Source organism: Solanum dulcamara, chromosome 2, assembly GCF_947179165.1.
Source record: "Solanum dulcamara chromosome 2, daSolDulc1.2, whole genome shotgun sequence".
Taxonomy (NCBI): Eukaryota; Viridiplantae; Streptophyta; class Magnoliopsida; order Solanales; family Solanaceae; genus Solanum; species Solanum dulcamara.
In genome coordinates, this window is record NC_077238.1 from 14182189 (window position 1) to 14189379 (window position 7191).

The following is a 7191-nucleotide window of genomic DNA, read 5'->3' on the forward strand; positions in this document are numbered from 1 at the left end:
CCTAATTTTTATTATGTTGATATTGTGGAGTCAAGAAAGTGATGTGCTACATGTTGGTATGAGTTGATTGAGATGAGAGGTCGAACATATATTGTTAATTTCTTAACTATGTTGATTATGATAAAGAATGTTAATTTTCTTAAATATGTTGCTTATCTCGAATTGTTTATTTAAAACCTTGGAGTGTGATGAGTCCCAAAAGATTTGTTAAATGAATAGAGGAACAATTGGATAGTTTTGTATGTTGTTATAAATGCATATTTAATCTAATCCTAAAAGATATGATTGGGATTGATTGGATTGTATGATTGGGAGAGGTTTGATTGTGATAGAGTTGATGAGTTGACAAGGTTGTAAATGAGACTTATCGATATGATTTGACTGAGTTGATTAGATGGAGTTTTATGAGCATTGAGTCTTGGGAGGAGTATCGAGCACCGAATTGGGTAAGAGTAAGTAATAACTCAAATCCAATAACTACGTCGCCAAACGTAGGAGGGGATGGAACCGTTATAGTCGGATGCTTCCCTAAAATTATTGTCCTGACATTATAGGACTTAGTTGGATTGGATCCATGATTGGTTGATTCGTTCATACCCTGGCAAGGTATGAACGGACGTGGCAACAATGTCGGCTTGTTGTACTATCACTGGCTCATAAGTGACGGTTGTCGGATAAGAGAAACTCCCATATAGGTCGTGATAGTACTCTGAGTCGGATTGAGTTGAATTGTATGTGATTGGTCGCGTCTAAACCATATTCTTGTTTAGACTTAGGACACTTAATTGAGTTGTTCTTTCTTCTGAGTTGAGACTCCGAGTTGATTTGATTTTTTTCTTTGATGGTTGTTTCATTCGACTATTTTACATACTCGTACATTCCATGTACTGACGCCATTTGGCCTGCATCATTTCATGATGCAGAGATAGGTACTCGAGATCATCAACCGGCGCACCGTTGATGATCTATTCACTTCCAGCTAGTTGGTGAGTCCTCCAAGTTTCCGAAGGATACCGAGATTTTCTTTATCGTTTTGATTTATTTCTCTTGTTTTGATTTTTGGTAGCCATGGACATGTCATTGGCACCTCTTGGATTGTTGATACAAGCTTCATAGACTAGAGTGTGTAAGTGTTAAATTGCCCGTTTTGACTAGTTTTATTCTAGTTAGTATTGATTGGGTATTTGTTTGGCCTTTGGCCCTAAATTATGAATAGTATCCTTATGATTGAGTCTTCCGCTGATAGGATGTGAATGAATGAAAGTGTGACTGGATCAGGTGGTTCGCTTGAAGTTCAGAAATGGCTTTCGAGTGCCGACCACGTTTAGGGTACCCTCCTGGGGCGTGACAGTAATGTAACTATGAATGCATCATTTGTCATGTCTTCATGTTGCATAGTTTGAATTTTCAGGACAAAATTAGCAACAGACCAGCCACACCTGTTTAATTCAATGTTTTTTTGAGTTACGGCATCACAAAAACGAGAATGAATTTCCTCAAGCTTCTTACACTTGGTTAGAAAAGCATCGTCGTAGACATGAGACAATAATGAAATATTGATGCTGTCGAAATTTAAGTATTTGAGTTCAGGAAACTCTGAATCATTCACTTCCCATTGATTCCCTACGAAGGCTCTGGGAAGTAACCTTGTGATGGAGTGGATGAGAACTGGCCAACCAAGATTCAATTACAAATTCTGCCATGTATGCCATTTCAGTAACTCCCAATGCAAGACAATAAATTCATCAAGCTCAGCACTGTTTTCTGTGAACTGATCTCTCAGACAATATGCCTTTCTTGACTAATCCAATGTGATGCTTCAAGTTAATAATAGCTCCTCCAAGTTTCCCATGAAACAATTGAGAAATCCTAATCCATTTGTCTTGGGAACGCTATAACTTGACAAATTTGGAGCTTTAAGAATAATCCTTCAAACCTCTGCCTCAACAAACTTCAGCAATTACTTGACATCACAGAAGAAACATACATACTTTGTAGCTAGAACACATTTTGTGAGGTCTTTGAGTCCTTGATGCATATTGTAGTATTGTACAACTTCTGCAAGAAAATATCCCAAGCACATAAGTTTCTTTTTGATTACTCTGATTAGGTTCTTCAGAAAAAAGATCTAACCAGCATCACAACGAAGCACTCTGTCCTTCAACATCTCTCAAAGTTGTGTTGCAAGGAGATGCATCCAAAACATAAAACCATACTTTTTTGTAATCTACCTTGAGAGTATCAATCTCTTGTAGAAAATCAGATAATGAAAGTCTCATTTTCTCAGTGCTGCTTCCGTCCATGAAACTTTCATGATGCATTAAGAGATCATGTATTTTGTTAAGCTCTATGTGCTACGTGAGAACATCTGTAAGAAAAGCTCTAACGAAAATGGGCACTTTCAATCAGATCCAAAATTTGAGCTTTTAAAGTGGCTTTGTGCCTTAGAAGATCCATCAAGCTCCCCTCATACTCAAGAAGATTAAAAACCAAAGTGAAAAGTTATAGAACAAGATTAGTCGCCCTTTTTTAGTTTCTATCCACAGCATCCTCATAAGATAAATAGATATCAACTTCAACCTCAATTTCAATAGATCCAAATCCTGTCAAGATATAATTTTGCTTCTTGCATCCACTACACTGAACTAGAGGATCAAAAAGATATGTTACCAGGAGAAACAATCCATAATAAAACCTCTTAACCTCATTTGAAACCCCCATCAAAACCAAATCCATGTTGTGGCTATCTGAGGATAGAACTTCTTTGGAATGCTGAACTAAGAATCAATGACCTCAAAGTCAATAGGAAGAAAGTTCAACAGATTTATCATAGGATAGTCTAATAATGATGATGCAGAATTGTTATGACACATCTGTCTAATCACTAGACTTAACAAACTTGAACTTCAGAAGCAACTGAAAATGTAAGTAATTAAATTCCCTGGAAGAGTCTTATTTCGTTGCATTACGAGAAAGAGAATTAATGAATGAACATGCTTGGCTAGTCACAGATTGAATAAGGGTCAAGAAATCAATTATCATAGTTTGCTCTTTGCTCTTCTCTAATGCATCCATGGAAGAGGTTTTCAAGAGTAACAACTCTTCCCAAAAATAGTCAATCAGAGGAGGTATTATGTTGGATTCACTATTTAGTAGCTGAATCAGATAAACTTCTACCACAACACTATTGATCTTTACTAAAACAAAATAGACATGGTCAACTGCAATATTCTTGTCGAGTTACTCATCATAGGAGTAGATTCCAATTGCTGTCTCAATGACCAGAGCTTCCACATATGATCGAAGATAAATCACGTAGAGCACGAATACAATAGTGCATATTTTTAGCACTCGTTGTAGTCTCTGATCTTGATGACTTCAATCCTATCAAGGCACTGAGATAATTCTGCCTCAATTCTTAGCTAAAAGGACAACTTACTGATAATTATACCTCAATTCTGATCTAAAAGGACAACTTACCAATTACTGCAATTTAGAGAACTCGCAATCCATATTGCAGGTTGCCCCCAATAAACATAGTTGTGTTGTGCTGCAGTGTAAGCTACTTCCTCAACATGGGTGAAGAAATTACTCATACTCTCATGCTCAATGCAACGACCTGTAGTTAGTTGACGAATACTTGTAGATATCTAAGCTTCTTTCTAAGCAGAGAGTCGGGTAGAAAAGAAGGATAGACATAACTTGAACAGTATTTGAGTAGAACCGTGAAGCAAAGTTTCAACAAACCTCACCATGCATCTCCATAGTGATTCTTCGGCTAGATGATCTTGATGGATTTGAAGCTTTGAGTAGCTCAACAATGTTCTTCATTTCAAGTATTTTCAACATCTTTTTGTCAGAATAGAACATATCTCAAAAAAGCCGACACAATCAAGCTTCTAGAAATTTTCAGGGTAACACTTCTCCAGTTCCTTGAGAAATACAGCTACAACTCCTCCTTTGTATTTGCACTCTTTTATTTATTAGTTCATCCATTCAGTCCTGAGAAGAGGTATGCAATGCAAACTTCCTTTTGCCTCTTTACAAGAAGAAAATAGATTACCATGTTTTTCCTGACGTGATGAGGGAATATAATATAGGTATCACAGAATTACGTAATCAGGTCTTCCAAGAGGCTCAAAACTTTTCCATGTTCTGAAAAGACTTTCACTAAAATGATAAAATTAATGGAATGATTTTCTATCAACTTACTGAAAGCAATATATACAACATGTGAACACCCCTAATAAAATAGAGAAATGTATGTTTTCAAAGTCAACATTCTTTCTATATAAAGATCAGAACTTAGTAAAATGAATTGTTACAAAAATAAAAATAATTTTACATATAAGTCATGTTTTTATAGTTTATTATTAGATTATTTTTGTCAAAAACATGACACAAATAAAAATGACTCTGTAAAATATAAATTCAAATAATTTACAATAAACTACAAAAATAAAGACAATTGGAAGTAACAACAATAAAACTTCTTCATTCATATAAAGCAACATATATAGAAATAAAAAACTTTCATTTTGTTGAAAATTGATTCAAGTCTATTTTTTAAGGTTTACTGCGTAGGATGTTTTCTGTGAGTTGAATAAGTCTTTTACTATAGTTGAAAGAGTCTTTGTTAGTCTTTGTTAGGTTGCTATTTTTTCTGATTTAGTTGCAACTTTTTCTAATATGTTTTCTTAGTTTTTAGTTAAGTGGAGTCTTGGATAGATTTGATCGTTTGTGAGTTCGTAAGCCTATAAAGGCAGAGTCTTTCAGTTAATAAAAAAACGTACTTCTACAAAAAATTTCCTTCATCTTCCTTGTGCAACCCTAAGTTTTCTGGTTAAAGAATATCTCATTTTCCTACATTGTGGTATCAGAGCAAGTGTTCGGTCTTTTGACAGGGTAATAAAGAGATTAAGAAACAGCGAGGGAGTGAAATACTAGGAAAAAAATATGGCAGTCAATGGTGTGTCCTCTACTTCACAGCCGCTTATACTTGTCTTCAATGGTGAGAAGTATGAGTTTTGGAGTATCAAGATAAAGACGTTGTTTAGGTCTCAAGAACTATGGGACTTGATCGAAGATGGGTTTGTTGATGTAGAAGATCCAGGTGTAGAGGAAAAAAAGAGTTTAAAAGAAATCAGAATAAAGGATGCCAAAGCTTTGTTCTTTATTCAACAAGCCATTAATGAGCCAATTTTTCCAGAATTGCAGCAACTACTACCTCAAGAGATGCGTAGCTGATTCTGAAAACAGAGCTTTAAGATTCCTCAAAGCTAATTACTGTGAAACTACAATCTGTTCGTCGTGATTTTGAAACATTGTTCATGAAAAATAGTGAATCTGTGCAAGATTTTTTATCAAGAGTTAACGGAATTGTAAGTCAAATGAAATCATATGGTGAAGATGTAGGTGATGAAATTGTAGTTTCAAAAGTGTTAAGAAGTTTACCTTTGAAGTTTGATCATGTGGTTGCAGCCATAAAGGAATCAAAAGACTAATCTGTGTTTTCATTTGATCAACTAATGGGTTCTTTGCAATCTCATGAGTCATTGATTAATAAGTCAATTGAAAGGACTAAAGAACAAGCTTTTCAAGTGAAGGATGAGCCTCAAATTCAGAATGAGAAGTCACTAGAGCAAGGAGTATAAGGACATGGCAGAGGATCTTTTAGAGGCAGAGGGCGCGGTAGAGGTAGAAGTCAATCCAGGTGGTCAAACAACCACAAAATTGGAGTGCAATGTTACAATTGTAACATATTTGGACATATAGAAACTGACTGCTGGTACAAAAATGATCAAGCTGGTGATGTTGAGGAAGAAGAAGAAGAAAGCATGTTTTTCATAATTCACTCTACCACCATAGATCATAAGACTCAAGTTTGGTTTGTGGATAGTGGATGTTCTCATCACATGACTGTGAAAGAAAAGGGTTTAAAGAGTTAGATGAGACAAAAAAGAGGCAAATTTGGCTTGGAGATAATAAGAAAATCCAAGTCGAAGGTGAAGGCCAGGTTGTTGTTCAAACTAGTCAAGGTAAAGTGAAACTTATTCAAAATATTTTATTTTCTCCTAGTTTGGCACATAACTTGCTAAGTGTTTGGCAATTATTGAATAGTGCATTGTCTGTCTTGTTTGATGATGGTTCATGTGTCATTAAGAATAAAAAAATCGGGGTCAAGTCTTAGCATGTATTCGTATGACAGAAAATAAAATATTTTCAGTTGAAGTTTCAAAAGTCGAACAGGCCTTGGTTGTTAGTGAGAAAATTTTTGAAGAATATAAGTTATGGCATTTGCATTATCGACACTTGAATATGAGTGGATTGAGATTGCTAAGTCAAAACAAGATGGTTCATGGTTTTCCAAATATAGGATTTGTTGAAACTGTATGTGAAGATTGTATATATAGCAAGCAACATAGAAAATCATTTCCTGTTGAAAGATCTTTCAGACCTACTGGTTCTCTTGAAATTATTCATGCAGATTTGTGTCGTCCTATGAATACATATTTACTTGTTGGTTCTCTCTATTTTTTGTTATTAACTGATGATTATAGTCAGATGAGTTGGGTATATTTTTTGAAGCTCAACACGGAAAATTTTGTAAGCTTCAAAAAATTCAAGGCGTTGGTGGAAAACCAAGTTGGTAACAAAGTTAAAGTTCTTTGTACCGATAGAGGAGGTGAATTCTTGTCCCAAGAATTTAAGGTTTTCTATGAAAAAAATGACATTCATAGGGAATTGACTGCACCTTATACTCTGGAGAAAAATGGGATTGTTGAGCAAAAGAACAGAACAGCAACGGAGAAGGCGAGGAGCACGTTAAAGAGTAAGGATCTTCTTCCAAATGAGTTATGGGCTGAGGTTGTTCATACTACAGTTTATCTGCTAAATATGTCTCTGACAAAAGCATTCATGGGTCGAACACCTTTGGAAATCTGAAAAGGTAGAAAGTTGTGGATAAGTCATTTGACAATTTTTGGTTGTATTGCATATGCATTGATAAATTCTCAACATCATAAAAAGCTTGATGAAAAATCAGAAAAATGCATCATCTTTGGATATTGTTCTGAATCCAAGGGTTTTAGATTGTATAATCCCACAAATGGTAAAGTCATGATCAGAAAAGATATTATATTTGATGAAAATGCCTACCGAAAATGGGAAGACAACAATCAAAGTTCACAA